The sequence below is a fragment of the Meriones unguiculatus genome, chromosome 2 (assembly GCF_030254825.1).
Source record: "Meriones unguiculatus strain TT.TT164.6M chromosome 2, Bangor_MerUng_6.1, whole genome shotgun sequence".
Classification (NCBI taxonomy): Eukaryota; Metazoa; Chordata; class Mammalia; order Rodentia; family Muridae; genus Meriones; species Meriones unguiculatus.
The window spans coordinates 76,332,733-76,356,726 of record NC_083350.1 but is presented as its reverse complement, the minus strand read 5'-3'; the positions used below and the strand labels follow the sequence as shown (position 1 = coordinate 76,356,726).

The 23,994-nt window shown below is 43.8% G+C and overlaps 1 pseudogene; it reads left to right on the top strand.

The window, feature by feature from the left end:
• Nucleotides 1-5,935: 5,935 nt before the first annotated feature.
• Nucleotides 5,936-13,501, top strand: LOC110557268 (cysteine and histidine-rich domain-containing protein 1-like; annotated as a pseudogene).
• Nucleotides 13,502-23,994: the final 10,493 nt, after the last annotated feature.

Sequence of the window (23,994 nt, the reverse complement as noted above, 5' to 3'; positions counted from 1 at the left end):
AGTTTGTCAGGGTTGCTTACAGGCACGGAAATGACTCAAAGAAGCCCACCCCTGCATGGGTGAAAGTTCACAAAAGCTGGAAACCTGAAGCACAATGCACAGCCTTTGAACAGCCCAAAAATTGAAGAGTTTTTTTTTTTTTTTTTTTTTTTTTCCAGGTGGCTTGGTTGTTCTCTCCACTTCTAAGGCAGGTTGGTTGGTCTTTTGTTTCTTCTTAGCAGTTCTGATTTTTCCACTTAGGAGCGACTTTCAGCAGTCTTTACTGTAGTAATTACCTAGTAATGGGAAGAGGGACTGCCTCCGACATAATCTGATTGGCCTGCTCTTTGATCACCTCCCCCTCAGGGGGGAGCAGCCTTACCAGGCCTCAAAAGATGACAGTGCAGCCACTTCTAATGAGAACTGATAGACTAAGATCAGAAAGAAGGAGAGGAGGACCTCCCCTATCAGTGGACTTGGGGAGTGGCATGCATGCAGAAAGGGGAGGGAGGGTGGGATCGGGAGGGGAGGAGGGAGGGGCTTATGGGGGGGATACAAAGTGAATAAAGTGTAATTAATAAAAGTTAAAAAATAAAAAATATATAAAAAGAAAGGAATGGTATAAATATTCTGTTAAAGATACACTGTCTAACTGAGTTTTCTTAGCACTTAGACAAAGGTGTATAGTATAGATGAGTGGGGTTTAGTTTAGTTTAGTTTAGTTTAGGTTTGGTTTGGTTTGATTTGGCTTTTTGATACAGAGATCCACCTGCCTCTGCCTCCCTGAGTGCTGGGATTACAGGCCTGCACCACCACTCCTGGCTTTTTTGTTGTTGTTGACTTTTTGTTTCGATGAAAAATTTAGTTAATTTATGTATTCACTTTACATCTCAATCATAGCACCTTCCCTCCTCTCCTCCTGGTTCCAGCCTCCCTCCTTCTTCCTCCTATACCCCTCCCTTACCCCTCAGGAAAGGTGTGCTCCCCCTAACCCACCCTAGCACTTCAAGTCTCATCAGGACTGAGCACACCCTCTTCCACAGCGGCCTGGCAAGGCAGCCCTGCCAGAGGGAAGTGATCAAAACGAACTCGATAGAATCCTTGTCAGAGACAGCCCAGCTCCCCTTACGAGGGTACCCACATGAAGACCAAGATGCCCATCCGGTATATATGTGTGGGGTCTAGGTCTAGTCCATGCATGGTCCTTGCTCTTCAATATCTGCAAGCCCACCAGGGCCCAGATTAGTTGGGGCTGCTGGTCTTGGGGAGCTCTTGTCCCCTCCAGATCCTTCTATCTTTCCCCCTACTCTTCCACAGAGCTCCCTGTGCTTTAACCAGTGTTTGGCTGCGAGTCTCGGCATCTGTTTCCATCAGCTCCTGAGTGGAGCCTCTCAGAGGACAGCTATGTTAGGCTCCTGTCTGCAAGCATAGCAGAATGTCCTTAAAAGTGTCAGGGGCTGGCTCTCTCTCATAGTGTGCCCAGGGATTGGCTGGACCTTCCCTTAATCTCTACGTTCTCTTTATCCCTGCACATTTTGTAGGCAGGGTAAATTTCGGGTCAACATTTTTGTGGGTGGGTTGGTGTTTCCCCTCCCTCCACTAAAAGCTGTCTCATTAGAGGGTGGCCTCTGCAGTCTCCATGTCACCCATTGCTAGGGGTCTCAGCTAGAGTCACCCCCATATCTTCCCAGGAGCCTACCCTGTCATAGGTCTCCAGCTTGTCTCAGTGACACCCCTCTTGGTTTTTCTTCTCTCTGTAAACTCTCTGCCCCAACTCCGACCTGGTCTCCACCCTCATCTTCCTCAGCATTCTCTCTCCTATCCTATTCCCTCTCTTCAAGTGCTTCCTGTTTATTCTATCTCCCTTTCTCAGTGAGATTCAAGCATCCTCCTTTGGGCACTCCTTGTTACTTCGATTCTTTGGGTCTATGGATCTTAGCATGGTCATCCTGTGCTATATGGCTAATATCCACTTTTTTTTCTGGTATAAAGGAGGTTTATTTGGGAAATAGGGTAGGGGGAGAAGAGGGCACCCATGACACAGACAGAAAGAGAGACAGAGAGACTGAGAGAAACTGAGAGAGTGTGTTAAGAGAAAGAAAGAGAAAGAGTCTAATATCCACTTATGAGTGAGAACATACCACGTGTCTTTCTGGGTCTGAGTTACCTCATTCAGGATGGTCTTTTCTAGTTCTACCCATTTGCCTGCAAATTGCATGTTTCCCTTGTTTTTAATATCTGAGTAGTATTCCATTGTGTAAATGTACCACATTTAAAAAAAATCCATTCTTTGGTTGAGGGACATCTGGGTTGTTTCCAGTTTCTGGCTATTATGAATAAAGCTGCTATGAACAGAGCTGAGCAAATGTCCTTGTTGTATGGCGGAGTATCTTTTGGGTGTATGCCCAGGGGTGTTATAGCTGGATCTTGAGGTAGAGCTATTCCCAGTTTTTTGAGAAAGTTACAGATTGATTTCCAGAGATTATTGATTTCCAAAGTACAAGTCTGCACTCCCACCAGCAATGGAGGAGTGTTCCCCCTTCTCCACATCTTCATCAACATGTCCTGTAACTTGAGTTTTTTTATCTTAGCTATTCTGATAGGTGAGGAAAAAAAAGCCCAGGGCCAGATGGTTTCATGGCAGAATTCTACCAGACTTCCAAAGAATAATACTAATACTAATACTAATACTCCTCAAACTATTCCACAAAATAGAAACATTGCCAAACTCACTCCTTGAGGACACAGTCACCATGATACCCAAACCACACAAAGACCTAGTGAAGAAAGAGAATTTCAGACCAATTTCCATTACAAACATTGATGCAAAAATACTCAATAAAATACTCACAAACCAAATTCAAGAACACATCAAAAACATCATCTACCATGATCAAGTACGCTTCATCCCAGGGATGCAGGGGTGGTTCAACATATGAAAATCCACCATATAGACAAACTGAAAGAAAAAAAAAAACCCACATAATCATCTCATTAGATGCTGAAAAGAACATTTGACCAAATTGTACCCTTTTTGATGTACATAAGGAAGGCAGTTTTAAACAAATCAGACAAGGAGATTAACCCATTTCTCTTGATAGTTTATAAGAGCCTCTTACCAGAGAAAAGAAAATTTGGGCTAGAAACAACTGTGCAGGGAGAGTGTGTCTAAGCAGCAAAGGACCAAACACATCCCTCGTAAGGAAATACTCGTGTTAGGGGCGGGTGAGGTGGGTGTTCAAGTGCATCTGATAGAGGCTGTGAGCATGAAAATGCTATAAACTGCCTGGATCTGCGAGGAAGCTAAAGCCAAAATGTATGGCCGCCACCCTGTTCCTTACTGATGCTATCTGCTTCCCCTAGTTCTACAGCTCTGACCTTCAATTATTGAGTTTCTGACTGCATGCCAGGAAGTGGCTTTCCACCATCCCTTGCCAAGCTACATGCCACCACATCCCTGAGTTTGATCCCACTTGACGCTCGAACCCTTGTGACTGTGCCCATCCCAGACCTTTTGAGTTTCTTCACTTAGAACAGCGGTTCTTAACCATGCTGTGACCCTTTATCACAGCTCCTCATATCGCCTCGGCCCCCAACCATACAATCACTTCATAATTGTAACTTTGCCTCTGTTATAAATCATAATTTAAATATCTGATATTTACACATTTACAGGATATCTGATATGTAACCCCAAGGGGGTCTCGACCCACACGTATTGCGTATGTCTGACTTAGAATGATGGTGCAGAAATAAGGTGCTTCAGCTCCTCTCGTCCGACCACCACCTTCTAAACAGTGGTGCTGGCGATATTGTTTTAAACACGATAAGGTCATTGTCTGTTGAGAAGCAGTGACTATCTTCTGGCTGGCTAGCTGCACTCTCTCAAGACGATGCCTCTCGCTTGTAAATTTCACCTGGGTGGATGGGGCCTTCTCCCAGAATTTCCCACGGTCTCAGTTTGAGGACCACCAGATGCAACCATGCTGCCACCTATTGGTGACGTAACCTACGTGGCGATAAGTACGCCTCAAAAGGGAAGTCTTGGTTCTCAGGTGTCAGGCTCTTGTAATCACCTGCCCCCAAGTTGGCTGTCTTTGATAGTGATCCTGATTGTTTTATCCTGATTGCTTAACGCACTTCCTTGGAAAAGTCTTCCTTGGAAAAATTCAAAACACAATTTTGTAAAAATAAGACGGTTGCAAAATTCAGGGAAGTAGGAGTCTCAAGTTAGCATTCCACATAGTAAACTGTGCTTATCTAGAGAGACTGATTCAGCTGAAGAGAGCGGAGACTGAGCCAGGCTAGCCTGAAGGGTTAGGAAACAGCTCTCTCAAGAACCTGATTGTTTGCTTGAAGTGGAATGTTTGGGGACCATGACTTGTGGGCCCAGGCACAATTCCACAGCTACATGATGCAGCTGAAAACGTGGACAAGCAACCGAACTCTCCGCACAGTTAGACGTGGATGATGAGCTCAGGACATTGGGGGCTGCGTGAGGGAAGGAAGAACATGAGGGCCAGAAGGAAGGTGAAGGACCTTTAGGGACAACATGAAATCGACGTCTAGTGGGCGGGACACAGTGCCGAGCTTCCTCTGAGCAGAGATGCCAAGTCAAGTGCGATGCTGCTCCTGAGGTAACGATGTAAGCAAGGACAGGGTGATGTGTGAGGGCTTCCTTCCCAAGACACGTAGGCCAGAAGATGGATTACTGACACTGCCTGTGACACCGACTCCCCATCGCAGTTTTCCCCAACCGTCCTGGCAATTCCTGAGATGGGACAAACGTCAGGGATCCTTCCAATTAGCAGGCCTTGAAAGCTCTCATCTTAACGAGACGGCCATCACAAGCACAATCACTGACATTAGCACCAAAGCCAGCCCATGGTGTATGCGGGAAATCCCTTCATGCTGTTGACAGCACCTGGGCTAGGGCCCGCCACCTCACCCGTGTTACATCATGACACCCCACGAGACACACCACCTCATCCTGGGTTACACGATGACACCTGTCTCGAACACACACATAATAAAATGTGCGAAAAGGTCAGGAGAGCAGAGGCCCACAGTATGGAGTCTGTTCGTTTGGGTGTTGGATGGACAGCAGACAGCAGGCAGGCCGTGATAGGGCAGAACGGATTGCTTGGCAGAAGGAGCGTCTACAAAGAGCAAGGGTGGACAGGAGCTACCCTGAACGAGGCACGTGTGGAGGCGGTGGGAAGGGGAATTAGAAGGCAGGTGAGTGGTCCATTCTTATAAAGTTTGGCTAGGCCAAAAGGGCCTCACTGGAGGAGCATCCAGCAGCCAAGGGCCTTTCACTACACTGAAGGATCAGCCTGGAGGAGTGTGCTGTTCGTACAGCACGGCCCCTATCAACCATCTTCCCTGCACTACGTCAGCCAAACAGTGCATTTTCATCCCCTTGTAGACAGTCCCTGCAAGTATCAGGGTCTGGGGGACCCGCCCCAGGCCAAACAGAGCTTTCTGACAGCTGGCAGCCTCCAGCTTCTAGGGCAGAGGAGCCACAGAGCAGGCTGCTGGAAGCTGTGAACACGACAGCAACAGGCCTAAACGCTGTGGCAAGTGGGAACCATCTTTCCCTACCTCTGCAGGAAAAAGACCTGCACACCTGTCTGTGAACTCTTCCCCTTCACCTCCCAGTTTTGACTGTAGACATCTGAGGGGTGTGGTTTGTCTGGTTGTGCCCTAATTTACATGCTCATATTCAGCAAACTTGGGCCCAGCTGGTCCCCTATAAATTCAGGCCTTAGAAGGAGGTAGCATTGCTATAGAACCTAGGGAGGAGGAAAGTGAAGAAGGACTTCCAAGTCTGGCTCCTGAATGGCTGGGAGACTGGCCCCAGACATTCCTGTTCTCTTCAGGGGAAGAAGCCTGAAGCCTTCATGGTCTGGCTCCCAGCCAGAAGAAGGAAGACTGCCTTCAAGACTTTCCGGGAATGGACGTTTTGGAGGCTTCCCAAACGCAGACTTTTGCCCCTAGAAGTAAGCTTGCCCAAGCCAGCCTCCAGGACTTAACCAGGGGCTGCAAGCAGGAAGGACTCATTCCAGCCTTGGCCTCAGGCGACCAGAGTTGATTCGCGTAGCTTCTCACAACCTCTACGACCTGATACTTGTATCAGTGATTTACATACGTGCTCGCTCGGCAAGGGTGGGTCTTGGTTGGCACACTGAAGCCCTTCAAGGGCGTCTGGACTGAACTACTTCTCAGAACCATGATGACCCTCGTCCAGCAGCCTGCTGCTGAGAGCCTGTCCTAAATCCCGTGGGGCCATCTTTGGGTGTTTCATTCTGTTCAAGGTTGTTAATTCTGAATTGACATCAAAGTGCCTCCCGCTTGTACTTCTGGTCTGCTCATTCTACTCTTGGAGGAGAGTGGGACAAGGACCCTGTTGGAGACAGGAGAAGGTCTGTCCCCCGGCTGATTTAGCACTTCTTCGGAATGGTGAGAACAACTGCTTTCCCCTGCATCCATTTTTTTTTTGGGGGGGGGGCTCTGTCATCAACAATCCTCTCACTTGAAAACACTGGGTTTTTCAGCCAATTAAAGCAACCGCTAGTGACTAGTGTGGCTGCCAGTCGGAAGTCTCAGAGGTCAGGCTTCCTACAATTGACTAGATCAACCCTTCACAAGTCCTTGGCATTAGGATGTTGATCCTATTTGTTTTTTGTTTTTTGTTTTTTTTCTTTCCACAGAAATCTACCCATTTGAGGGTCTGAGGGGAAGTCCTGAAGAAGTTTCCAGCTTGGTGACACCCCTACATTACCAAGCGGGTTCATGACTAAATCTGGTTCCCTGACTTCCTCTTAGGGTGTGGGTGGAGATTTGCACTCTGTACAGGAGTACAAAGGGAGATACTCTGATGTCAATTCAGAAAGAGTTACTTGCTGGATGTGACCTTCACAATGCAATAATCTGGCTAGGTTGCTTTGTTGGGGAATCAGCACTGTTGTGTTTAAACATGTTTTATTAGGCTGGTCAAAGCTCTCAAAGTTTCTGATCTTTCTTAAAGACAGGGCCCAGGGGGCTACTCTATGGTTAGGTGTATCAGAATCCAGTTGCATGTTTCCTTAGGCTCTGTTTTTGGTGTTGTATACCTCACTTTTGTTCATGCCATTTATCCTCCACCCATTTGGATAATGCAAAGACAACCTTTATACACTGTACAAAAAGATCACCCCAACATCTCCTGCTCTTTTTAAAATATCAATAAACTATATGCAATAACAATTTTGAAAACTATCAGGCAAGAATTATGTTCACATCATCCAGTCCATTTGGATTTGACAACCTTGGAGAAAGTACTATCTATCCTATTTTGATGATTCCAAAGTTCTGTACCTAAATCATTTTCTATCATAACTTGCATTACCAACCTAAAAATATCTTTTAGACCTTAAATTATTTTCTTAAATCCTAAATAACTTAAGCTTGTATGTGAGATTACAACTATCTAGTCTTCAACCCCATCAGAGACCTGAGGAGGATATTGCCAGAGTAAACAGGAAGTTCAGAACAACCAGCTTCCAAAACTACAGAAAAGACAGAGACTGCTGGCCACCTGGTCAGTCACCCAAGATTCCTCTGCACTTTGGTACATCCATCTTCAGCCTACAGGCCCAGAATACCTGACAGACTGCTTTTTGTAAAGCAGGAATTATGAAGGACTGGCCTACCTTGTATTGGCAAAGTCTGGCAGCTGACTTCCTTCATGTCCTGCTTGTCCACAGCTTGGAGAGAATACTGTCAGCAGTTGAGGCAAGGGCAGTTTTTTGCTCAGTGGCTAGCTTTGCTACATTTGAAGCAAAATCCATCTGAAGGTTCTTCAATGCCCATCATCTTCTTTGAAGTAGTATGGGGGTCATGCCAGGAACAGACATGTCTCACTGTAAAAAAAAAAAAACAACAACAAAAACCCTTTATTATTAAAACATCTTTAAATGCCATATTCTGTAGTGTCTGAAGATCATATATCTATTTATAGTATCTTTAATCAGGTAAACATTACTTGTTTCTAGCTATTTATTATTTGATTAACTTTGAAAATAAGAAAAAAGCTTATTTCTGTGATTAACTAAGCTAGTACCTAACAAGACCACAAGTTTGACTGCCAACTAACTTGCATTTCTTAATTATCCTACACAGTTTATAATAGTAGCTTTCAAAAGACTAGAACTTCACATTGCATTTTTAAATGGGTTACACAGTATAACACCTAAAACAGGAGTTGAGACATATATATAGTATGTTGTAACAAAATATAACCTTAAACTTGTATTAATATACAAAACACATACCAATGTAAAATATTTGAGACGAGTAGTTGCTTTTTAATTTAAGAGTAGATTCAATAATTTACCCTTTTATTCTATCATTCCTATATCCCTCTTTTTTTATTTCATCCCCTCTCCTCACTTTTCCCATAACATTAGATAGGAGAGAAAGAAGGATAAAGGAGAGAAAGAGATTCCTAACTAACCTCCTTTACTTTGTTTCCTCCCTGACCAAGACCGATAACAACTGTGACCCCTTAAATGGTGACAAACCTCATCACCCACCGGATGACCAAAAATTATCCATCCCAACTCTTGGGAATGAGGACACTGTTCCCTTAAAACTGCTTCCTGCTGTCTGGGAGGTAAAGTCACATTTTGGGGACCCTAAGAAAATCGGGATATTGGCCAAGTTTTGGGAGAGCTAGTTGTAACACTTGTTGTCCAGTGTCTGTGGAATGGGGACGTTCAGGGCTTAACGAAGTCCTGGTTTTGAAGAAATCTTGATGCAGATTCCTGAGGCAGTCTGTGGGGCTGGATCATCTGTCTTGTCATCATTGGTGTTCTGCCCTTTTGCTCTGAAGGCACGTGAACGTTTAGAGGTAAGATGCATTTCTGCATTAACACGTTATGAAATGTGAGGTGTGCACAAATCAGTTAAAGATAAATCTTTGCTCCATGTTTGAGCAGGTGAAAGGCATCAAATTTTATAAGACCATTTGACTGTCGAGGGACTAGGCAGTCAACAAAATTTATTTGCTTCTGCAGAGACATTAATGTCTCAGCTAGTCTTTTGATCCCCAAGTAAGGGGATCAGCATTTGGGTCACTTGTTTTGTTGTTCTGGGTCTCTTCTTCCATGTCTGGAGCTAAGATTTTCAGGCAGTCTTCCCTGGTCAAAACTACTCTTTATTAGTTTTGAAGGAATCCACAGCTTTTTGCTTCCTGTTGAAACAAGAGCAAATCCTCTCCCTTAATGCAACACATTTCCTGATTTCTATTCTGAAATTAACAAACCCTTCTAATATATGTGTTGTTATTTTTATTGGTTGGCCTGCCTTCTGGTAGTTGGATGAAAGGGTATCCAGGAAACCCATAGCCCTGAGGCCGTGAATCTGGGTCAAAACACCAAATGTTTATTTTTTGTTGGTTGGCTTGCCTTCCTGATTGGGCGTGAAGGTGTCCAGACCACTCACACCTTTGAGGGCCACAAATATATGAAGACTGGGAAGGTATCCCATCTCTGAGATGGGACAGAATCCCAAGGGTATACTGAGGCACGGAGCTCAGGAACCTCACAGCTCTGAGAGGCCTCCTCACCAGAGACATCGCAGCTCCCAGGGAGGGTTGCCTCAAACCCTGATGAGCTGAGCAGCAGAGAAGCCTGACCTCCTCTCCTTCTTTGCTTCTTCTTTCTTTTCTTCTTATTCTTCCTCCTGTGAGTGAGTCACAGCAGGCAGTAAATCTCTTAAAAGATATTTATTGAAGGGACGACTCCACGAGAAGAGGACAAGGAAAAACTCAGGAGCCGCTCCCTAAGGCAGCAGGAAACGAGGACAAACACAGCCTTTATATAGAAATCTTAGGGGGTGGAGCTTTCTGCGGCAGGGATTTCCAGAGTGTGGATTGGTGGGATTTCAAGTCCTGAGCTGTGGGAAGCTCAGGGATTGGTGGGTTCACCTCAAATTTGCATAATCTGGGATGAGTCCTACTGAGGGGCTGGGGATGACAGAGGTCTGGGAGAGGGTTGGGCTGCTGGAGCATCCTCAGGCAGATGTCTGGCTACTTTGCTGCCTTGAGGGATTGTAAAGTATACAAAGTGTCCAAAATTTACAGAGTTCAGTGTGAAGGCCGCAGACTGGAGCAGGAAAGGTTGTCGTTATCTGGGACAGCTCCTGTGGCAGCAATAGGCGTTCTGAGGCAGGAAGGGGAAGTGGCAGGGAGCCACTTGCTACTATGTATTTAATCAGCCTCTGGGCATAGCTGTTGGAGGGTCCAGTGGGACGTTCGGATTCCTGGCTGCGGCAAGAGAGAGGGGCGACCGTGGGTCACCGCTGCTTGTGGGGCATCAGACTGGCGAGGCTTGGAATTGCCTCAGCTGGGGCATCTGCTGCAATGGGCTTGGGGTGGCAAATTTTCTCAGCTCCAGCCTTAAAATATGGATTGATTTAATTCAGTAGTCCTTTTTATAATCCAGTATTTTTCAGAAGCTGTAATACCTGCCTTATTGACATTTAAATCTTTTAAATCCATAGAGCATTATTTAATTTATCTCCGGGAGATATCATAGCCCCCTCTGTTTTATGAGCATATTCTTTAAAGTGAGATTAGGTTGTTCCACAACTGCTTCATCTGTAGCATTGTAAAGTGTATTAGTGACATGTTTTATGTTACAACAGTTGAAGAATTGTTTCATTCTACTGGATACATATACGGGAGTATTATCAGCTTCAATCTGCTGGCCTGGAGCTCACAGAGATCTGCCTGCCTCTGCCTCTCAAGTGTTGGTTTAAAGGCGTGTGCCGCCACCACCTAGCCCACCTTATATTTTCAAGCTAAATATTTCTTTTTTCCTTCAGCACCTAAGCACATTTGAAAATGTTTCTGTTTGTTCAGACTTAATGTGTTACTAGTTCCAGGAAGGAGCTCTTTCTGCGTGGCTAAGCTGCTCTGCTTCTTTCCCAGGCTGGGCCTGGATTCTGCTTCCTGCAGCAGTTCTGTGCCCCGTGGGCCAGGCCTTGAAGGGGCCGTGTTGCCTACCGAAATGGACTGAAGGTGCTGGGCCTGCATGGGAGCAAGCATTCTGCAGGCTGGCTTGAGCTCCACAGGCCACAGGGAGAGTGTTCCTTTCTGGCCTGCCAGCAACACTTGTTCCAAACTTTCACCCACTCTGGGCTGCAGTGGCCTGCTGGCTCGCTGAGCGGTGCAGTCCAGAAGGGGTGATCACTCTCCCCCTCACCACCAGTGCTTGTAGCAGTCCTGGAGATCGCATCATGACTCCAGCACCCCCCCCACTGCATTGGCTGCTCACTCAAGTGCTCGGGACTTTTGGCCTAATGCCTAAGCTCAGACTGTGCGCCCTCGTGTTGGACGCCAAACATAACTGTACTTTCTTTGACCTCCAGCTCCCAAATAATGACACGGAGACTATTTATATGAAAGCTTGGTCTTAGCTTAGGCTTTTCCCCAACTAGCTCCTCTAACCTGAATTAACCTGTTAATACTAGTCTTCGTTCTGCTGTGTGACTCATCATCTCTCCTCAGTCCCAGCACCTAGTCCTCCCCGCCCCCACCCCGCCTCTGGCTGGCAAAGCCCCTGCCGGATAGTCTTTCCCAGAGTTCTCGACTCTTCAGAAGTCCAGCCTGTGCCCTCCTGCCTTTGCTATAGGTTGTTCAGCAATTTATCAAACCAAACAGAAGGGGTTGGAGGGAGCATTTACAAAATAGGATATATTTATAAGAGTAACAGTACCGAAGTCCAGCCTGTAGTCTGATCTGATCTCCACCAGCACAGCATCAACATTGGAATAACACAAAGACAACCCGTGAGCAGTGCACAAGAAGATCACCTCGACAAAGATCAAGCTACACAACCAGAACATAGGTGTGGAGGTTCTAAGTCAGCGCCATGCTGACTTGGAATTTTGGTGGGTATTGCATTGGCTCTATAGATTACAGTTGGTAAGGTGGCCACTTACCCTTGGTTAATCTTACCAATCCATGAGTATGCAAGATCTTTCCATTTCCTGATTTCTTCTTCAATTTCTTTCCTCAGAGACTTGAAGTTTTTTATTATACAGATCTTTCACTTGCTTGGTTAGAGTTACCTCAAGATATTTTATATTATTTGTGGCTATTGTGAAAAGTGTTGTTTCCCTGATTTCTTTCTCAGCCCATTTATTGTTTGTATATAGGAGGGCTATTGATTATTTTGAGTTAATTTTATATCCAGCCACTTTGCTGAAGGTGTTTACCAGCTGTAGGAGTTCTCTTGTAGAATTTTTGGGGTCACTTATGTATACTATCATATCATCTGCACATAGTGATGCTTCAACTTTCTTCTTTCCAATTTGTATCCCCTTGATCTTCTTTAGTTGTCTTATTGCTCTAGCTAGGACTTCCAGTACTATGTTGAAGAGGTACCGATAGAGTGGGAAGCCTTGCCTTCTCCCTGATTTCAGTGGGACTGATTTAAGTTTCTCTCCATTTGGCTGTGATTGGCATGGTGATTCAATTGTAGTCCCAGTGGTGTGGTTTCACCTGGAACACAGAACGGCACTGTGTTACAACCATGGCTGTGGCCAGCATTTCCACCCTGAGGCCAATGTGGAGGCTGGGTGCACATAGCACCCAGGTGTTCCTGTCTTTCATGAGGCCCTAAAGGGTTGGTCTTGCTTTAAGAGAAGAACCACTGATTTTTCTGACTTCTGAGGTGTTGCAGGCTGTACAAAAGGCAAGCATAATGATGAGAAGCCACCGGAACCAGTCAAGCCTGGAGTCAAGACTCCTGAGAAGAAGGAACTCTCTGAATTAGAACCTAAATTTCAGGAGCACCTCATTCACCCTAACCCAGTAGAAGCAAAACAAAGGCCAAGCCCAGAGGAGCCAATGACAAACTTGGAATTAAAAATACCTGCTTCCCCAAAACAAGCACTTGGTAAACTTAAACTGTCATCAGGGAATGAAGAGGATAAAAAAGAAGAAGACAGGGATGAACTTAAGATTGGGACTTCTTGTAAAAATGGAGGATGTTCAAAGGCATGGCAGGGTCTACAGAGTCTAGATGAAGTCTGTGTATCACTCTGGACTACCCATTTTCCCTGAGGGGATTGTTGAAGAAAAACCTCAGATTTTAATACAGTCTTCACCCAGAGGGCTGACATGTGTGGACTAAGAAAGATTCAGGGGGAAAAAGTTGATCCATGCAGACATAACTGCCGTCAGACTGGCGGTGAAGTTACCATCTCAGCATATGCTAAAAATTCACTGCCAGAACTCAGTCAAGTAGAAGCAAATACTGCATTGTTAAATGTTCACATTGTATTTGAAGGAGAGAAGAAATTCCACCAAAATGTGAAATTCTGGGGTGTGATTGAGGAGAGATAAAGTTATGTAACTGACTGCAACAAAGATTGAGATCACAATGAGAAAGGTGAACCCATGTAGTGGGCCAGTCCTGAACTGCCTACAACCAAAAAGCAGGAGAAACAAAAAGCAGATATTGCAGAGTGATTGGAAGAGAAACAGAAAGCTTTCTCTGTTTTAAAGTTCTTAATGTGTGTGGTGAAGTAGTTGCTTGCTGCTGTAATCTGGTGCTTTCTCAGAAAATTGGGAATAGTGCTACCTCGAGATCCAGCTATAACATTTCTGGGCATGTATCCAAAAGATGCTCCACCATACAACAAGGACACTTGTCCAACTATGTTCATAGATGCTTTATTCATAATAGCCAGAATCTGGAAACAATCCAGATGTCCCTCAACCGAAGAATGCATAAAGAAATTGTGGTACATTTGCACAATAGAATACTACTCAGCTATTAAAAACAAGGAAATCATGCAATTTGCAGGCAGATGGATGGAACTAGAAATGATCATCCTGAGTGAGGTAACCCAGAAGCAGAAAGACACACATGGTATATACTCACTTATAAGTGGAGTATATACAGGCTAGCCATACTACAATCCACAGACCTAAAGATACTAAATAGCAAGGAGGACCTTAGGGAGGATGTTTAATTCTCATTCAGAAGGGGAAATAGAATAGACATTGGAAGTGGTTGAAGAGAGGGAACAGGACAGGAGTCTACCAGAGACGTCCTCTGAAAGACTCTACCCTCCAGGGAATCAAAGCAGATACTAAGACTCGCAGCGTGCAAGGAGTCTTACGGAAGAAGGGGAGGATAGAAGGGACAGGAGCTCCACAAGGAGAGCAACAAAGCCAACAAATCTGGCCCATGGTAGGGAGGGGGGAGGTGGAGAGCACCTGCAAGGACTGATGAACCAACCAAGGACCATGAATGGGGAAGACCTAGAACCTCTGCTCAGATGTAGCCTATAGGCAGCTCAGTCTCCATGTGGGTTCCCTAATAAGGGGGCAGGGGCTGTCTCTGACATGTACTCTGTTGACCACTCTTTGATCACTTCCCCCTGGTGAGGCAGCCTTGCCAGGCCACACAGAGGAAGAGGATGCAGGCAGTCCTGATGAGACTTGATAGGCTGGGGTCAGATGGTTATAGAAGGAGGGCTCCCCCTTTCTGAGGACTGGGGGAGAAGGGAGGAAGGGAGGGTGAGAGATGGAGAGTAGGACCGGGAGGAGATGAGGGAGGGGGCTACAATTGGGATGTAAAGTGAATAAATTATGAAAAATAAATTTAAATAATAAAAATGTATTTATTCACTTTACATCCTGATCACAGCCCCCTCTCCTCTCTCCCCAGTCCCCTCCTCACATATCCCTCTCCGTATTCTCTCCTCTGCTCCTCAGAGAAGGGGGAGGTTCCCTATGAGTACCAACTCACCTTGGCACATTAAGTTGCTGCAGGACTAGGCGTATCCTCTCCCACTGAGGCCAGACGTGGCAGCCCAGTTAGGAGAACAGGATCCAAAGCGAGGCATCAGAGGCAGAGAGGGCCCTCACTCCAGTTGTTGTGGGATACACATGTGCTTTTGTTGTGCATCTGCTGTGTCTGTGCAGGGGGCCTTAGGACCAGCCATGCCTGCTCTTTGGTTGGTGGTTCAGTCTCTGTGAGCCCCCTGGGCCCAGGTTAGCTGACTCTGTCGGTCTTCTTGTGGTGTCCCTGACCCCTCTGGCTCCCTCAGTACATTCCCTAAACACTTCCAGAGGACTCCCCGAGCTCTGTCTAATGTTCAGTTGTGGGTTTCTGCAGCCGTGTCCACTGGCAGCTGGGGTGAAGCAGAGGCTTGTAGCTAGGATCTTATCTACAGGCACAGCAGATAACATTAATAGTGTCAGACTGGTTCTCTCCCATGGAATGGGTCTCAAGTAGGGCCAGTCTTTACTTCGCCATTCCCTCCATCTTTGCTCCGTCTGGTTGGGAGACTTTTAATGACTGCTTCTATTTTCTTAGAAGTTATAGATCTATTTATATTGTTTATCTGATCTGGGTTTAACTTTGGTAAGTGGTATCTATCGAGAAAATTGTCCATTTCTTTTAGATTGTCCAATTTTGTGGAATACAGTTTTTTGAAGTAAAACCTAATGATTCTTTGGATTTCCTCAGTGTCTGTTGTTATGTTCCCCTTTTCATTTCTGATTTTGTTAATCTGAATATTCTCTCTCTGCCTTTTATATAGGTTGGCTAAAAGCTTGTTGATCTTGTTGATTTTCTCAACTTTGTATTGTTCTCTTTGTTTCTATTTTATTGATTTCAGCCCTAAGTTTGATTATTTTCTGCTGTCTGCTCCTCTTGGGTGTGTTTGCTTATTTTTGTTCCAGAGCTTTCGTGTGTGCTTTTAAATTGCTAGTATGAAATCTCTAATTTCTTTATGAGGGCACATAGTGCTATGAGCTTTCCTTTTAGAACTGCTCTTGTTCTGTCCCATAAATTTGGGTATGTTGTGCCATTAGTCTCATTGAGTTCTATGAAGTCTTTAATTTCTTTCTCTATTTCTTCCTTGACCCAGTGATGGTCTGATAAGATACAAGAGGTTATTTCAGTTTTCTTATATCTGTTGAGATTTGCTTTGTGACCAGTACATGGCTGATTTTGGAGAAGGTTCTGAGAAGTTATATTCTTTTGTGTTTGGGTGAAATGTTCTGTAAAATTTGTTAGGTCCATTTGATTCATAATGTCTGTAAGCGCCATTATCTCTGTTTAATTTCTTCCTGGATTACCTGTCTATTGGTGAGAGCAGGGTATTGAAGTCAGTATTAATGTGTGGGTTTCAAAATGTGATTTAAGCTTTAGGAATGCTTCTTTAGCAAATGCGGATGCTCTTTGCATTTGGGGTATAGACCTTCAGAATTGAGATGTCATCTTGGTAGATTTTTCCTTTTATAAGTATGGAGTGTCCTTTTCTTCTCTTTTAATTAATTTTGGTTGAAAGTCTGTTTTGTTAGATATTAGTATGGCTGTGACAGATTGCTTCTTGGGTCCATTTGCTTGGAAAATCTCTTTCTAGTCCTTTACTCTGAGGGAATGTCTATCTTTGATGTTGAAGTATGTCTCTTGTATGAAGCAGAATGATGGATCCTGTTTTCACATTTATTCTGTTAGCCTGTGTCTTTTCATTGGGAACCAAGTCAATTAGTGTTGAGAGATACTAATGAGGAATGATAGTTAATTTCTGTTATTTTGATGTGCTGGTAGTGTGTGTGTGTGTGTGTGTGTGTGTGCTTCCCTTCTTTTTGTTTTGCTGGTGTGGAATTATTTATTTCCTGTGTTTCCTTGGGTGAGTTAACGTCCTTGGGTTGGAGTTTTCCTTCTGGTATCTTCTTTAGGGCTGTGTTTGTGGGTAGATATTGTTTAAATTTGGTTTTTGCTATGGAATATATAGTTTTCTCTATCTATAATGACTGAAAGTTTTAATGGGTAGAGTAGGCTGGGGTGGTTTCTGCAGTTTCTCAGAGTCTGCAAGATGTCTGCCCAGGCCCTTCTGGTTTTCAGAGTCTCTGTTGAGAAGTCGAGTATAAGTCTAATAGGTCTGATATATATACATATATATGTGTATATACATATATATATAAACATATATGTACATATATACATATATAAACATATGTGAATATATACATATATATAAATATATATATATAAACACATATATAACTTGGCCTTTTCCCTTTCAGCTTTCAATATTACTTCTTTGTTCTATACATTTAGTGTTTTTCTTAAAATTTTTTAGGCTTATTATTTGTAAAGTGTGCTAACTGCATATGTGCCTGCAGGCACGCCAGAAGAGGGCACCAGAGCTCATTATAGATGGTTGTGAGCCACCATGTGGCTGCTGGGAATTGAACTCAGGACGTTTGGAAGAACAGTCAGCACTCTTAACCTCTGAGCCATCTCTCCAGCCCCACATTTAGTGTTTTGATTATTATGTGGTGGGGAGACTTTCTTTTCTGGTCCAATATATTTGGTGTTCTGTAAGCTTCTTGTCTGTTTATAGACATCTCTTTCTTTAGATTAGGGAAATTTCCTTTTATGATTTTTGTTGAAAATAATTTCTGGGCCTTTGAGTTGAGAGTCTTCTCCTTTTCCTATTCCTAGTATTCTTTGGTTTGCTCTTTTTATAGTGTCCCAGATTTCCTAGATGGTTTGTGTCAGGAACTATTTAAATTTACCAATTTCTCTGACTACTGAGTCTGTGTCTTCCATGCCTGACATCCTCTCTTCTGTCTTTTGTATTCTGTTGGTGATGCTTGCATCTGTGGTTCCTCTTTGCTTACCTAGATTTTCCATTTCTGGAATTTCCTCAATTCTTGTTTTCTTTATTGCTTATATTTCAATTTTCAGGCCTTGAACACTTTCATTCACCTACTTGTTTGCATGGCCTTCTCCTTCTCCTTCTCTTTCTCCTTCTTCTTCTCCTTCTCTTTCTCCTTCTCCTTCTCCTTCTCCTTCCTCTTCCCCTTCCCCTTCCTCCTCCTCCTCCTCCTCCTCTTCTTCTTCTTCTTTTTGCCACAAAATACAAAGCTAAATTTAATAGAGGAAATTTCTTGGCATTCTTTCAGGGATTTATTGATTTATTCTAAGTTTTTGTTTGTCTTTTTGATTTCTTTAAGGGATTTTTTTTTCATTTCTTTTTTTAAGGACCTCTGGTCATCTTCATAAAGTTGGTTTTATGGTCATCCTCTTATGCTTCCGCTGGGCTGGACTATGCAGGTCTTGTTATCAGGATAGCTGTGCTCTGGTGGTGTCATATTACCCTGGCTGTTGTGGATTGTGCTCTTACACTGGCATTTAGCCGTTTGAGTTTGGGATGATTATAGGCTAGGTACTGATTTCTGAGTTTCTGTTTATTGGAAGTGTTTGTTTCTTCTTTGGTCTTCTGGGCTTTGTGGCCCGGACTTCTGGAGGCCTGTGACCTTTGAACCAGTAGGAAGTCTCTGGCTCGGTGCAGGGCTTGACTTCCCTCAACTTTACTTGACCTTTGTTGCAGTCCGGGGTCTCTGTTCTTCTGACTGGGGTAACCTGCACCTGAAGAGCTGCTCTTTTGACTCGTGTGGCCTGCACCCGAGCAGCTGCAGGATGCTGGAATCAGGAGAGGAGTGGTGAGGTGGAGAGGGGCAGGCGCTGGAGAGTGGATCTTGGGAGTGGGGTGTTCCGCTGGGATAGTTCCGTTTGCTGTTTCTTAGGAAGAATTATCCACCATTCATGTCACTGTGTAAGAGAGCCCCAAGCCGTAGCACAATGATGAAGATGCTGCTTGGCACATCAACAGCACCATCTGCCAAAACTAGAACAGAGGCTTAACCCACCAAAGTCCATAGTCCTGGGAAAGTTTCTAAATACTCTACCCTTGCTTTTTGGCTTCTGTAGTTCTGTTCTTGTTAACTGAAGTATGTTAACCCAGAACAATTTGTGTGTGTGTGTGTGTGTGTGTGTGTGTGTGTGTCTGTGCTTAAAAGCTCACCCCAAGAAAGGCTTAGTGCTACACTGGGGTCCAGAACATTTATTTGGTGCCGTCACGGGAAAGCTAATAGAGACTTTCAGTTGGCTTAGACCCATGTCTGAGCACTCTTCTCTGGTAATTACACAATTGTTTCTCTGTGTGGTTGATTTTCTCTGGCCACTTTCAGTATAATTTCTATTTTTGGTAATTGAATTACATGCCTAACTGTGACTCCTCTTCCTTTTTTCTTTTCTTATATGTGTATGTATGGACATGTGTGCAAGCGAAGATCAGCTTTTACTGTCATCTTCAGTTAATACTTTACTTTTTTTTTTCTCTGAGACAAATTATCCTGTAGACCAAGCTGGCCTTGAAATCATCACATAGCTAAGGATGCTACTGAATTCCTGCCTCCTCTATAAGGCAAACATTTTTGCTGACTGGGCTATCTTCCAAGCCCTGATTTTCTTGTATTTATCTTGGAACTTATTTGAATTATTTGGATATGGGAGTGGATTATTTCCACCAGACTTGGGGAAATGTCAACTATGTTTGTCTTCAGCTCTGTCTGCTTCCATTCTGCTTCTCTGTCCTAGGACTCAGATTGGAAGCTAAAGCCCTGAGCATTCTTTGCTTCTCTTTTAATATCGAAAGGTATATGTTTAAAAATTAGCCAGCTAGACTTAGCTTAGATTTTTCTTTTTTCTTCTCATTACCCCCTCCTCCCCACACCCTCCCCACACTGCTTGCTTTCTTCCAGACAGGGTGTCACTAGACAGCCCAGGCTAACCTTGGACTTGACGTCTTTCTACCTTAACCTGACAAGTGCTGAGATTGTTGGTTCATGTCCGCATCCAGCAAATGGTCCCAGTTGACTCTCTTCTAGTGAGTCACACGCATGCCTTTGTCTCTTCGTCAGGCTTGATCAGGATCTCGGCTGCTTTTGTGTTTCAGCTCCTCCATGGCCTTTGCATCAGGCACTTGATGACCTTCGCAGTCTCGTTTTACACAAGAATGTCTTCTATCTTCTTGCCAGGGTCAGTGGTCTGGGAACTTTATGATGGTGTCATGGTTAGGCACATTAGTTCTGGAGGACTTTTCTGAGGATTTCTGGGCTGCCTTGGGAGCTGCAGAGTCTGGACTGCTTAAGAAGGGTGACAGGCACAACTTTCTCTCTAGCTGCTTTGCCTTGGTTCTTGCTTTAGGAGAGGAAAGAAACTCTTTGCTTCCAGCACCATCCTGGGAAAGAAAGCTGTTCGTTATTCTTAGTCTTCATCCCCTTGGTCTTTCAGAATTTTAATTTCTAGAGGCTCCTTACCCAGTTTATGGAAAACAATGTCCTGCATTTGGCTAGCTACAAGGCTGTATAACTGAGTCTGAATTACCCCCTGAAATTTACTGTGCAAATGCCACACCTCACGGATTGCTCCCCAGTCCAGGGAACCTGAAGGAGGTTCTAAGAACTCCCCTCAAGCTGACATTTTACTAAAGGACTTCCCGGTGATTCTTCAAGATACTCCAGGAAACTTCCAGTCACTTTCCTTCACTCTAACATTTTAGACCAAATTAGGAGGATAACCCAGTTTCTTTTCTTTTCTTTTCTTTTCTTTTCTTTTCTTTTCTTTTCTTTTCTTTTCTTTTCTTTTCTTTCTTTCTTTCTTTCTTTTCTTCCCTTTCTTCCTTCCTTTCTCTCTCTCTCTTTCTTTCTTTCTTTCTTTCTTTCTTTTCTTCCCTTTCTTCCTTCCTTCCTTTCTCTCTCTCTCTCTCTCTCTCTCTCTCTCTTTCTTTCTTTCTTTCTTTCTTTCTTGGTATTTTGATTGAGACAAGGTTTCTCTGTATAGTCTTGGAAGTCCTGGAACTAACTATGTAAACCAGGCTGGCCTCGAACTTGGAGATCTGCCTGCCTCTGCCTGCCAAGTCCTGGGATTAAAGGTGTGTGCCACCTCTGTCCAGCATACTCGCCCAATTTCTATAATAACAGTTTTCCTGAATGATGTTATGCCTGACCCATTTCTAGCATCTGCTTTGAGGAGGCGCCTGAATAACTAACACAAGTGAAACAGGCAATAAGATAATATCTAGGACTTCCTTTGCCATGACCTCGAAGGCAGTCTGGATGTTATTCTGTTGACAGACGGATCAGAAAGTCTGTGGGAAGTGGCACTTCCTTTACTTAGTGTTTCATTTGTGTTGAAATGAGGAAATAACTCATTAGAGGGCAACATTTTGAAAGGTAAAGTAACAGAACTAGAAAACCTGGGGCCACGTGGTCCACAAAGACAGTGGAGAGGGCTGATGACTGCTAAATTGTTAATGTTCGGCGGAGGAACAATGAAAGATGGAAGGGGGCACGAGCCAGGCCCTTCGGCCGTGGCTTAAGGAGTCCTGCGGTGGAAAGGTAAGCATGTTCGTCAGAGCATCTCCAGACACGTGGCTGCACACCAGAGGAAGCTGAGCTCAGGTGAGGAAATGAAGGGTGTGGAAGTGAGGGATGGTCAACACGGGGGCTGTGAGTTCTCACTTCCCTGTCTGGAGCTCTCCCGTAGGAAGGAGGCCAGTGAAGAAGCTGCTGCCCACACCTGGGAGGAAGAGTGAGCTCTGGAGAAGAGGTGGACTACAGCCCCCAGGAGGAAACACCTGCCAGTCCTCCAGCTTCGGCCAAGCTCACTGGTCTACTGTCCTCCAAAGTCTGCTGCTGTGTTTGTGTTAGGGTTGTGCATGCCGTGAATGGGCAGTGTCCCCGACAGACCTTCCTGAGACGGCACGGGTCATCCATCCATGAAATGTACTTTCCTCTTCTCCTTCACTTGGCTCAGACTTTCATGACTATTTGATGTCTCACTCCCTCTGCATTTTCTCTCATTTCCACTAATAAGATCCTTTCCCATTTGATCCCTTCTTGGCATCTACTTCTCAGAAGACATCCTTTTTCCTGCTATCCCTAATTGCTGTTAACCCCTTCAGTGAATGTACTTGTCAGCCATTGAATGCAGATATGCCCGGCTCTCCCTTTTTTCTGTCCATTTTTCCGTCACTCTCTACCTGTTATCCAATCATTTTTCAAGTGTTTTTCATCAGTTCTTTAATAGAATGGCAAAGCCTAATTCCTTGTCTAGACAAGAGTGCTTTATCTAAAATAAAATTGCACAGGGGCAAATATGTCAAATGTCTTTCACTTTGAGAACTTCAAGACTTAATCCATTTAATTCTAAGAAAATAGTTTTTAAATAAATGCTTTATTAAAAAATAGGGTCTTCCCAAAGGCTTTTTTTTTCTTTTTTTTTTTTTTTTTTGTGGGCAGTTACTCAGTTTAGAAACAGTGAAAAAATACAATAAAAGAAATGAGATTCCGAAATTATGATTTGTAAAACGCAATACTGATGCTGAATTCCTTTTATCTCGTCACATTCCAGTAACTCACACTTGTTAAACAATGGCTGGCACCACAGAAAGATTCTTATCTGAATTCTTTCCTTCTATATGCCATTCTTCCTGGAAGATATGAAAGTGCAAATGGATTGGAATTGCAAAGTTCAACATCTGATTTCCTTTTTTAAAGCATGTCTACTGCATCTCAAACTGGAAAAAAATCTAAGCATTTTCTTATAGTGTTAATTTTTTTCACAGATTTGATTTTTACATTTTTTTCAAATAGTCAAAAATTTTGCTCTTTGTATTTACAAGCAAGATCAGAGCACTTTAAAAGACAAAGCATTCGACTATTACAGTGTGGTATTTGGGACTATGCCTTCATGTTGTGGCCTCTGCGTGGAGGAGGTCATTAGCAGCAATACCTGGGCACCCTGATTTTTGAGAGTGTAGCCAGGTCTTCACTGACAGAGGTTATGAGTCACATTCAAAGCCGTGGCCCAGTCACTTGAGTTCCATCTTCTGAGGCAACCTACTTCCTGCTTAGGTGCACAAGGTTCTGCCCATCCTGATGAGGAAGAGAGGGGAAGAAACTGTGGACCGCTTCTTAATTTAACATTGCTTAATAATCAGAGAACTGCCACAGCCAACAGCGGTCACTAATTAACGAATAAAAAAGACAACATAGGCGATAAAAATAATGGAATTCATGACATCAAGAGACTAGAACTATAACTAGGAACAGCAATTCTGTGTGAGTTTAGCCTTCTGTCATTACATTTTAAGCTCTATCATTTTCTTTTTCTTTACTTGGGTTGGTGAGTTAGTGCCTGGCATTTTTCAGTCATTGCCTGTGTTATTTCATGCAGGCACCCATATCCGATAGGTCAGTGGTCCTTGACCTGTGGGTCACAATCCCTTTGGCAAACCTCGATCTCCAAAAAGTATTTACATTACAATTCATAACAGTAGCAAAATTATAGTTAGGAAGTAGCAACAAAAACAATTTTATGGTTGGGAAGTCACCACAGTGTGAGAAACTGTATTAAAGGGCACAGCATTAAAAAGGTTGAGAACAGGTGTTTTCTCTTGACCCCAAAGAGATCCTTTCAGTGATATCATAGTCACGGGGATAAACACAAGCTGCCTGCCCACCATAACTACTTGTCAAGTGCAGTCAGTTGTCATTTTCCATATAAATCCATCTGTAAGGAACAAAATGGCGTTGCCAATGAACTTAGATGAGGCAAAGCTACAAAGCCCTTAAAAAGCAGATCAACTTCATAAGACCATATAAGGAAAAGATTGCCTCTAAATTAAATTATCACCCAATACAGGAAACATTAAAAATAACAATCACATTTCATTTAACTGACAAGGAAAATGATCATGCCCCAAGATTTTAGAAAGAATAACATTCCCTTTCTGGAATAAAAAGTTTCTAGGATAATAAATAATCTTCTATAGTGATTGTTAAATAAGAAGTCAAGGACCAGTAAGATGGCTCAGTAGGTAAAGTTGACTATTGCCTGAGAACCTGAGTCAGATCTTCAGGGACCAACGTGGTGGAAGGAGAGAAATGACTCCCAAAAGTTGTTCTCTAGAGCCTCTACCACATACACACACACACACACACACACACACACACACACACCACATACATGCACACATACATGCATACACACATCATAAATAAAATTTTTAAAAATTTGAAAACTTGGAAAACAGAGGAAGCTGGGCGAAGAATCTACAGGAAGTCTGTGAAGTACTTTTATGATG